At 40.5% G+C, this 11,817-nt stretch overlaps 1 long non-coding RNA gene across 1 annotated transcript in view; it reads right to left on the bottom strand.

Moving 5' to 3' along the window:
* LOC126401887 (uncharacterized) overlaps positions 1-11,817 on the bottom strand; it is a 20,180-nt gene that overhangs the window by 1,121 nt on the left and 7,242 nt on the right. The window contains exons 7-8 of the long non-coding RNA XR_007571132.1: positions 10,300-10,334; positions 9,685-9,872 (exon numbers count right to left, since the gene is read on the bottom strand). This is a non-coding gene — a long non-coding RNA (uncharacterized LOC126401887). The remainder of the gene's footprint in view (positions 1-9,684; positions 9,873-10,299; positions 10,335-11,817) is intronic.

The following is an 11,817-nucleotide window of genomic DNA, read 5'->3' on the forward strand; positions in this document are numbered from 1 at the left end:
TGATCAAGATTTGTCTTTAATTCTCATTTAAAACCAAGCAAGAGCGAGCGAGTCCGGAGCCTTTGTGCTCCACTGTCTCTCAGATTAACTCATATCACAGCGGTGCCTGGACAGCGTGACGTGTGTGGTTGTGCTGCTGCCGTGGTCCTGCCAGATGCCTCCTGCTGCTGCTGCCATCATTAGTCATTAGTCATACTTCTATTGTTGTTATACACATATGACTATTGTCACACATGTATACTGCCAGATATTATACACATATGACTATTGTCACACATGTATACTGCCAGATATTAATACATTTTTACATTCTTTCAACATATTGTACCACAGTAGCCAGAACTATAATTATAATCTCTCTCTCTCACTCTCACTCTCATATGGATTACTGTTAACTTATTATGCTGATCTGTTCTGTACGACATCTATTGCATGTCTGTCCATCCTGGAAGAGGGAACCCTCCTCAGTTGCTCTTCCTGAGGTTTCTACTTTTTTTTTTTTTTTAAATCTGAATTGCTTCTGTGGATATTTGGTCAACAGTGGGTGAGTAGTGTTCTCATCTCTCTGACAATACTTAACTTTTTTTGTATACTTTTCCAAAATCTAAATTGTTTTCTCACTCCAATAGGTTTGCATTTCGTTTAGCTATATCCCAGCCCTCTGCCAGCAGCTGTCTACTCATCAGAGGACAAGGCAAAAGTGTAAGCATATCCATGTTTCATGTATTACGCAAACTGGCTTACTTTTACTTTCCAATCCATAGATGTTATATTTGGGAATACACACTGTCTTGTCATGTTTGATTTGCAGATTTCCCAGATGTCCACCTGTCAAGTCGACAGGCCTCTTGAGTTTGGATTAGGCCTACAGAACTGACTCCATATGCATCTTTTGGCGTTCATTTTCTGTAAATAAATCATGTTATGTTGACTTCAACTCAGCCATGTCTTTGATTACTTGGGGGGGGGGGGCGTGTTACATGAGCCTTAGCATATGCAATCATAGTTTGGTCAAGTATTGTGCACATAATTCTTTTATTTGGTATTCTATGTGACCGGTTCATCTATGTTCTGTTGGCACCTAAATGCAGTGGGCATCTTTTTCTCTAAAGATTTTGGCTGCTATATTGCTGTTACCCTCAGCAAACCCTGAACCTGCCATTTGGTTAACCCAGTCAGTGCTCCCATTAAAATGCTCACTTTCTGAGACTCTGTTAGACAAGCACACCAACAGTCCCTGTAGCTGCTCCTTCCATGCACCATACTTCAAAGAGCATGGATACCAAGAGGCGAAGCTCCGTTGAATTTTTGCCAACAGCCACTAGGGGCGCTGCCGCCATTTTGGACAGATGAGCTTGAACTGTTGCACCCAGACAACATGCAAGATGTCAAGGAGAGAGGAGGAAAAAAGTAAAAGAAAACAGTGTAGTGCAATTAACTACAACAACTATCAGTGGAACACCCCGCACCTGGCCTTCCACCGTTTCCCGAAGGATCCCGACAGGTAAGAACTCCTGAGGTGTAAGTTTTAAAGTGTTTTAATATCAATTTAATATGCCAGTTATCTATCTAATCTATCTATCTAATCTATCTGCACAGCAACTATAATATATTTTATTAATATTCTTACTTATACTATATCTATATTGCTTTTTCACTATCCACTTTGCTGCTGTAACAATGAATTTCCCCGTTGTGGGACAATAAAGGAATCTCTTATCTTATCATTACCCTTCCCCTAACCACTCCCTACCACATGCCTGGAAAAAGAGAAAACAAAAGTATGTGCCACAAACTTGGAAGTACCTTCATATCTGTAACCATTGTGGAGTTGGGAAACACAAACGTATAGTACATTGATTTGTATCTTTGGCTAGAAAGGTCATATACTCATGGAAAAAAGTACCTCTGGGCTCACACTGTGCCCAGCTACCTACCTGTCAAATTTGGTGCCCAACTTGGTTTCAGGTTGCTGCCACCTTCCAAACAAAAGTTATCCAACTAAAACCAACTGCACCTTGTGTGCAGGGTGGCTGAAACCCCATGTCCTGGGTCAAAGTGCTCAAGTTGCACTTCACAAAAGTCATCACTCAAACCCTATACCAATGAGGTGAATGAAGAAACTTTTAAAACTGCACTACTGTGTCTTTTTCATGAGAGTAATCATGAAAGTAGTTTGTTTGTTGTTTTTTCTTTTGCACATTTTCCCACAGGTGTGGTCTTCTACCATTGCTATACTATAATAAGATAGTGGGTGAAATATTTCACGGGGCCCCAAGACCAGAATTACTTACATGCACATGTCAAGGCCTGGGAGACTGCCAGGAGTCTCTCAGGGAGCCCTGTTGGCAGCTTTAACCACTAAACAATTGAAAGTACTAAGGGTGCAGAAGAGTATAAATCGGACTTGTACTTTAAAGTAATTTCTATACTAGTTTGTTTACTGTTTTGAGAGTATGTAGAATTAAAACTATAATTTGTATGAGTAAATTAAAAACAACGCAAAGTGTGCAGGGTGGCTGAACAAAATTTATTTTTGGATCTTTAACTGACTTCCTGTTTACACAGGAAGTAGAAAGTCATTTGATGGATGGCATTTGGACTGCATGGTGAGTTCTCGTCAGAATTTTCTCAGTAATCATACCCTGAAAAATATCAACCAAAATGACTTAAAATAATAACCAAACAGGCTTATAATGAGTAGTCCTTATGTCTGTAAAGTTTTGTTGACTTCAATCACAAAATTTTACTGTTTTTCCTTTTTTCTGAAACTCGTGGGGTTTTTTACCATTTAGGTTCTTAAATGCAGAAGCTGGGTGTTTTAACCTTTATACACTCACCGGCCACTTTATTAGGTACACCTTGCTAGTCTTGGGTTGGACCCCTTAATTGCCTTAATTCTGTGTGCCTTAGATTCAACAAAGTGTTGGAAACATTACATTTTGGTCCACATTGACACGATAGCATCACACAGTTGCTGCAAATTTGTCACCTGCACATCCATTTCTAGAACATGCGCTTCAACTGGTAGCAGCAAAGTGCAGTAGCTCCAAATTTTTTACTCAATCTTTATTTTATTTTTGCTGTATTTTTATTGTACTTTTGTCAGCTACTGATGGATACTTCTTTGGGGAGAAGGGTTTATTCAAGAGAAGTGCTTTTTTTTTCTTCATAAAAACGGAGCAAGTCTGGAGGATACCACCCTATTCCAGCTGAGATGAAGAGGTGTTTTCGTGGTTGCCACGCTAGTGCAAAGGTGAAGGCTTGGAAATGGACATATAAGCCATCAGTCATCATGATCAGACAAACTGGCACAGGACAAAAGGAGACGTGGACTATATATACACACACACACAAGGCAAGGGCACAGGTGGAAACAATCAGGGTGGAGACAGGTAATCCCAAGGGCGGGAAAACAGACAAAGGGAAAAGGTAAAACTGACGAGATTATACACAGACAGGAAGTGGACACAAAGTAAAACAGGAAATCACAAGACAACATAGACACGAGACAAAACTTATTAAATTAACTTAACATCATTTCCTGGACATGACATTAGAGAGGGATTTACAACACAGCAACATCCGTGAGGTGTGGAGAGGAATCAATACCATCTCTGGCTACAACAAAAAGACAGCCAATTGGGTGATGTGGAAAGAGCTGATGAACTCAATGAGTTCTTCAACAGGTTTGATACTGTGGCCCCACCCACTTCCACCACAGCCCCCCCTTCTCCTACGTATGTGTACATCTCCAATGTAGCAGCTACTCCCCTTCTCACACTGGTGACTCCACCCTTGTCTGTCTCAGAGAGCATTAATTGATTAATTAATCAATTAATTCTTATCCTATCTTATCTTATGATGCGAATCTCCTGTTATAGGTAGTATTACAGTACCACCTATTGGATGTTTAGTGACACTGCACCTTGAAAAATGTCATGTAGTCTCCCAGCATGCCTGGCAGTCTGGCTTTCGTTATTGTGCTGTGATCTGAGCCGACGCAGTAAAGTTTCATATCAACGAAGCTATATGTGTGCCGTTTCATCATTGTTACACCACGAACCCAAACATCTCCTGTTCAACCACATCCCAAAGGTGCTTTATTGGAATGAGATCTGGGGACTGTGGAGGCAAAAGGAGTGGCACCCAGTGTGGTCTTCTGCTGCTGTAGCCCATCTGCTTCAAGGTTTGTGTGTTCAGAGATGGTCTTCTGCACACCTTGGTTGTAACAAGTGGTTATTTGAGTTACTGTTGCCTTTCTATCATCTTGAACCAGTCTGGCCATTCTCCTCTGACCTCTGACATCAAAATGGCATTTTTGTCCACACAGCTACTGCTCACTGGATATTCTCTCTCTTTGGGACCATCCTCTGTAAACCCTAGAGATGGGTGTGTGTGAAAATCCCAGTAGATCAGCAGTTTCTGAAATACTCAGACCAGCCCGTCTGGCACCAACAACCATGCCACGTTCAAAGTCACTTAAATCACCTTTCTTCAGCAAGTCATCACCACGTCTAGATGCCTAAATGCATTGAGTTGCTGCCATGTGACTGACTGATTAGCTATTTGTGTTAACAAGCAATTGAACAGGTGTACCTATATATATATATATATATATATATATATATATATATACCTATAAAGTGGCCGGTGAGTGTATACTGAGAAGTTGGTCTTTAATAAAACAGTAGGGTAATTAATATATATTTCTTTCATTTCTTTGGGCAACAAAAATGCCTCGTAGGGTGGAACACGTCCTGATGAGGGTGCCACAGACACCAGCCTTTCCTGTTGCAGTAAGAAAGACAAATTTGGCTGTGGTTTTTTTGGTCAAGCTGATTAAAGATTTAAATTAATCAAATCTGCTTTGATTTTTAATACTTTCTTCTCAAGCCTCCGTATGATGAAGCTCCTCCTCCGTATTCGCCGTCCCAACCTCAAGGTGAAGGCAGCGCAAACAACGGAGTGCAAGTTTTTGTCGTAAAAACCGGGGTAAGTGCAGTAAATTTATCGACAAATTGCATACCTATGTTACAACTAAAACAACCGCACTGACAGAATTCTTCTTTCTATCTTTTTCAGTGCTGCCCTAACCAGTGGACCTTCGATGACTGGCTGATCACGGCAGCTAACTTTTTCCCAACATCGCCCTACAAACCCCCAAACAGAGTTTGCATAAAAGATTAATTTGTTCAGAATAAAAACTGTGAAAAACGTTCATTGTATGGCCATACAGAGATGGTGGGTCATATGGGATGTTAGGTGTTAATACATGAAAAAACTTCACCCTATCTGCTGTTGTTCATAAGTGTTGTTGAGTTTAATAAATTTATATATACATGTATTCATTTTGCTAGTCTCTTTGCTAGTCTCCAGCCTCTACTTCTCAAAACAACACATTATTTTTATGATTACGATAGAGGTAAGACGCATTGTGTCCATGTTAGTCTTAAAGAATTCTATACAGTTATTCTGGGACCATAGGGAGTTGCTGAATCATAGAGATGTTGAGTGTTATTGCATGTCCATACTGAGATGTTGGACCATAAAACTTAGGTGATGTGGTGTTGTGGGCATCCAGCTGCTGAGCCATCTGCCACTGGCACACTCGCACTGGACAGATGCTTGCCTGCCTGCACGTCCGCCATCTTTTTGATGTACCTGAGATCGGTTCATGGTTCACTCGTATGGAGTTAGATTTGTCTCATTAATACCTGTAAATGCACAGAGGGTGATCTACAAATATTTCTTGATCTGCACACGTTTCATAATTATGTGTGTGAACAGATCGACAATCTGTGTGTAAATGTGTAATCTGTAAATATAAAGCACATTCCACAAATACAAAAAATATCTGTGAATACATTAAATTAATTTGCAAATAAATGAAAAGCATTTGTGAATATCTTCCTAACATTTACAACTTTCGAACAGGCATTTGTGAACTCAGTTTTTATTTGTGAATCGAAAAAACATTTGTGGATCTCAGTTCTACGCGTGTGGATTTGCTTTTTACACACACAGATTTTTGAGACAAACTTTCCGCCGGTCCGAACGAAAATGCACTCGTATCACTCGGCCATCTTCGGATAGCACGTGATCACCCAGCTGATGACGTCATTTCCGCATGTGAAAGTAAGAGCACGCAGTCTTTCTATGAGCTGTTTTTTGTTGTTGTTTTTTTAATAATAATCAGCGATAAGTAACGTGCATTCATTGTTTTATGTTAATGTCATACAGTGAGTATTAGTGTGTGTTTATTTGTTCTATGTATCTGGCACACACTTTTGTATACATTTCTGTTTGAGTATGAAAGGCACGGTGGCTTGGCTGCTTCTTCAGTTGGCAGTTATCAGCCAACTCATCCTTTATATTTTTCATTTATTCTTTCGAGTAGGATTAAAGTCACAAAGCACTTCACATCTTATTATTAGTGTACTCTTACTAATGTAGTTGTAATGTCTGTGCTGACTGCACCGGGTTTAGTTAGGTTACATCGTTTCAGTGAGGTTACGTTAACTGTTGTAAGATATGACAAGTGGCAACACCCTGGTTAAGGTCTTTGATAGAACAGCTGTTGGTGTTGGTAGCTCTTTTTGTTTAGAAATGTAGTATTGTAGTTGTATTGTTCATTGTTAATATGTAGATTACGCTAAGCTAACGTTAGCTACTGAAACAGCACCTGTTGCCATGGCAACAGTAAACATTCATGTTGCGGGCTGGGGGAACGAAAGCAGGGTGCAGCATTTTATACAATGTTAATAGACCAGAAGTCAGTACCATACCATACTGACTTCTGGTATATTAACAATGTATAAAATGCTGCACCCTGCTTTCGAGACTTCTGGACTTTGGGCGACTCACCACATTCCTCCTGGTCTTGCCTGAGACTTTTTTGTTTTGTTTTGTTCATATAAGGATTGCAGGAACTTTGTAACGTGCAAACAGCTGTGACAGAGACTTGTGAGACACTGGACTTTATGTTTGTGGGGACTGGGTATTTGAGGAATATTGTGTTTTGTTTGTTGTTTGAATGGTTGGCCATTTTGATTATTGATCATCAGCGGCATAATTTATGTTTTTCACAATATAATTTGAATTAATCTCGATCATTGTCTGTTTTCGTTAATTTAAAATCAGGATAGAATTTTTTAAAATCACATTTATTTGATTAAGGTACGATCCGCCCCTGCCTAAATTGTGCAGGTGGCAATTTACCTGTGATTGATTATTATATAAGGTAAAACATGTATATATACAGTACCAGTCAAAAGTTTGGACACACCTTCTCATTCAATGGTTTTACTTTATTTTTTTATTTTCTACATTGTAGATTAATACTGAAGACATCCAAACTATGAAGGAACACACATGGAATTATGTAGCAAACAAAAAAGTGTTAAACAAACCAGAATATGTATTATATTTTAGAGTCTTCAAAGTAGCCACCTTCTGTTTTGATGACAGCTTTGCACACTCTTGGCATTCTCTCAATCAGCTTCATGAGGTAGTCACCTGGAATGGTTTTCCAACAGTCTTGAAGGAGTTCCCTGAGGTGCTGAGCCCTTGTTGGCTGCTTTGCCTTCACTCTGCAGTCCAACTCATCCCAAACCATCTCAACTGGGTTTAGGTCGGGTGACTGTGGAGGCCAGGTCATCTGTCGCAGCACTCCATCACTCTCTTTCTTGGTCAGATAGCCCTTACATAGCTTAGAGGTGTGTTTGGGGTCATTGTCCTGTTGAAAAACAAATGATGGTCCCACTAAGCGCAAACCAAATGGGATGGCATGTCGCTGCAGAATACCATGGTAGCCATGCTGGTTAAGTGTGCCTTGGATTTTGAATAAATCACCAACAGTATCACCAGCAAAGCACCCCCATACCATCACACCTCCTCATCCATGCTTCATGGTAGGAACCGCGCATGTCGAAACCATCCGCTCACCTTTTCTGCGTCTCACAAAGACACGGCGGATGGAACCAAAAATCTCAAATTTTGACTCATCAGACCAAAGGACAGATTTCCACCGGTCTAATGTCCATTCCTTGTGTTTCTTGGCCCAAGCAATTCTCTTCCTCTTGTTCTTCCTCAGAAGTGGCTTCTTTGCAGCACTTCGACCATGAAGGCCTGATTCACGCAGTCTCCTCTGAACAGCTGATGTTGAGATGTGTCTGCTACTTGAACTCTGTGAAGTATTTATGTGGGCTCTAATCTGAGGTGCTGTTAGTTTGCGGTTTCTGAGGCTGGTAACTCTGATGAACTTATCCTCTGCAGCAGAGGTTACTCTTGGTTTTCCTTTCCTGGGGCGGTCCTCATGACAGCCAGTTTCTTCATAATGTTTGATGGTCTTTGTGACTGCACTTGAGGATACCTTCAAAGTTCTTGAAATTTTCTGGATTGACTGACCTTCATGTCTTAAAGTAATGATGGACTGTTGTTTCTCTTTACTTAGTTGAGTTGTTCTTGCCATAATATGGATAAGAACAGTAGTCAAATAGGGCTATTCACTGTATAGACCTTTGTACCAACCCTACCTCTGCACAACACAACTGATGGTCTCAAACACATTAAGAAGGCAAGACATTCCAGAAATTAACTCTTGACAAGGCACACCTGTTAATTGAAAACCATTCCAGGTGACTACCTCATGAAGCTGATTGAGAGAATGCCAAGAGTGTGCAAAGCTGTCATCAAAGCAAAAGGTGGCTACTTTGAAGACTCTAAAATATAATACATATTCTGGTTTGTTTAACACTTTTTTGTTTGCTACATAATTCCATGTGTGCTCCTTCATAGTTTGGATGTCTTCAGTATTAATCTACAATGTAGAAAATAAAAAAAATAAAGAAAAACCATTGAATGAGAAGGTGTGTCCAAACTTTTGACTGGTACTGTATATATATATATATATATTTTATAATATAATGCATGCCTGTATGGGCATGCAATAACACCCATCATCTCTGTGCACCCTTTTAAAAAGTGTTATGGTCCAACATCTCTTTATGGGCATACAATAACAGCCATCAGCTCCATACCCTCTTTTATAAGTTGTTATGATCCAGTATTTCTGTACTGACATGCAATAACACCCATCATCTGTGTGTCTGTGTATCATTTTGCAGTTTTTCACAATTGTTAAAACACAGTTTTTGAATTCTCCTGTCCTTTTCTCAGAATTGAAACACAAAAGTCTTTTCTCAAACTACATTCACCAAAAACCTCTGATTCTTTTTACAAAATCAAACCATCGCCTCAAAATAGTTTTACCTGTGCTCAAAACTGAACTTTGTCTTTAGATTTTGCACTAAGCGGTCAAACTAGAAACACTACTGAGCAGCCATTACACACTACACCAAAAAATGGAAAACACAGTTTTCAGGGCATGTAGAAGAAGAAAAAAAAAGTTTTCACAACTCAGTTGTGAAATTCAGCATTTACTCAAACATATTGCATAAACTAGCAATATGTACTGTGGAAAAAATTTTTTTTCCATCCTGAAGTCGATAAATACAAATGAAGTCTACAGCATACAATGCACTGTAAAGGGTAGAAAAATCAAAAGACTGTACATAATTGATCCTATTGATCTGATTCTGAAATACAATATATACATACATACAGTATACAGTAGTACTGTAAACTTTCAAAGATGAGACATTACAGTAAAGTAGACTGTACCTGTTTCCTTGTCTAAATCTCCAGATTATGGTGGACACAGAGAATCTACTGATTTTTGGTTGCACTCTTTGGCCTCCCTCATTGTCATTCCATGCACAAGGACATGGTCTATGACAGTAGCCCGGATTTCATCAGAAATCACCACTCTTCGTCTTCCTCTTCCTTCTTTTTCCCCTTATTGTCCCCTGCTGAGGAAGAAATTAATAACGATTATTCACCATGCATTTTGTCTTATGATAAAGCACGACAATAGAACAAAAGTAACAGAGTCAATCAGCCTCAGCGCTGAGAGGACAGAACTCTTGCACCAAGCGCATCAATAAGGTCTGACCACGAGATACACATTCTCTTTCACTTTTAAAGATAAGATAGCTCAGGATACCTACATGGAAAAACAGAATGTACTCCTTGTAGGGAGACTCTGGGCTTGTGAAAACCTTTAAATACTGTTAACGTTTCGACAAGAAAATGAAAAGAAACCAAAAAAAGAGACAGTCTTTAAAATGTTGCTGCAGGAGAGCGTCAAACTATGGTACAGACTCCCAGTCAAACCGTATCATCTGTCCTCTATTAACTAACTGTACTCTGACGTCTTCGACATCTCACACAGCTGACCTTTGAAGTCGATGTCTATGGTGAAGTCCAGGTCTCTGTGCAAACCAACACAGCAGCGAGTTAGACAAGACACCAACAGAAAACTCAGGCAGTGAACACACAATAAGTGAATAAGTCATGGCCGTGGGAGTTAAGATGGACTAACCATCAACAAGAGTTACATTTGCGTCATAAACCAGCCCAGACTCGGAGTTGAGGACGCCATCATCTATCTGCTCGACCGTGTCTATACTCACCTGGATAAGCTGGCGAGCACTGCGAGGGTCATGTTTTTAGACTTCTCCAGTGCTTTCAACACCATCAGGCCGGCTCTACTGGCTGAGAAACTGACAGCAATGCAGGTGGATGCCCCCCCTTGTGTTCTGGATTGTGGATTACCAGACCACAGTACATGTGCCTGCAGCACTGTAGGTCTGACAGTGTGATCAGCAACACTGGGGTCTGCAGGGGACAGTCCTCTCTCCCTTCCTCTTCACCCTGTACACCATGGACTTCAGCCACTGCACAGACACCTGCCACCTTCAGTTTTCTGATGACTCTGCAGTAGTTGGATGTATCAGCAAGGGTGAGGAGACTGAGTACAGGGCTGTGGTGGACAACTTCGTCACTTGGTGTGAGCAGAACCATCTGCAGCTCAACTTGGCAAAGACCAAGGAACTGGTGGTGGACATGAGGAGAAATAGGGCTCCAGGGTCCCCCGTTTCCATCTGTGGGGTCAGTGTGGACATTGTGGAGGAGTACAAGTACTTAGGGGTGTACTTGGACAATAAACTGGACTGGACTAAAAACACTGACATCCTCTAAAGGAAGGGCCAGAGCCGTCTTTATTTTCTGAGGCGGCTGAGGTTGCGGATATTTTATGAGTCTGTGGTGGCCAGTGCCATCCTTTATGCTGTTGTGTGCTGGGGCAACAGACTGAAAGTGAAGGACGCCAACAGACTGAATAAGCTAATCCGCAAAGCCAGCACGTTGTGGGAGGGGAGCTGCACTCTCTGACAGCAGTGTCAGAGAGGAGGATGTTGTCCAAGATTAGGAATATATTGGACAACTCTTCACACCCTCTCTATGACACACTGGTTAGCAGAAGAAGCACATTCAGTCAAAGACTCATCCCCCCACGTTGCACCACTAACAATACTAATATCACTCATTATAGGGTCTACAACTGAAAGGGGTTACAATTTATTGAATGCTGCTTAAATTATAGTTAGTTAAGTATTTACAGGAGGCCAAGAAGCAGCATATTGACCTTATATTGAGATGCTGAATTTACACTGAGATGTGGGGTCTAATAGACTGTCATCACCCCCCTCCCAAACATCTCCAGAGGCCCCTGTTACGATCCCACACTTCATGTTTTGTAAATGGTCGTTTTGTTATTTTCAATAAAAGGTCCTCATTTCAGATTTCAGAAAGAGCGCAGCCACACCTGCCCCCATCACACATATATATACGTGTATATATATATATATATATATATATATATATATATATATATATATATATATATATATATAT

This window comes from Epinephelus moara, chromosome 15, assembly GCF_006386435.1.
Source record: "Epinephelus moara isolate mb chromosome 15, YSFRI_EMoa_1.0, whole genome shotgun sequence".
In the NCBI taxonomy this organism is placed as follows: Eukaryota; Metazoa; Chordata; class Actinopteri; order Perciformes; family Serranidae; genus Epinephelus; species Epinephelus moara.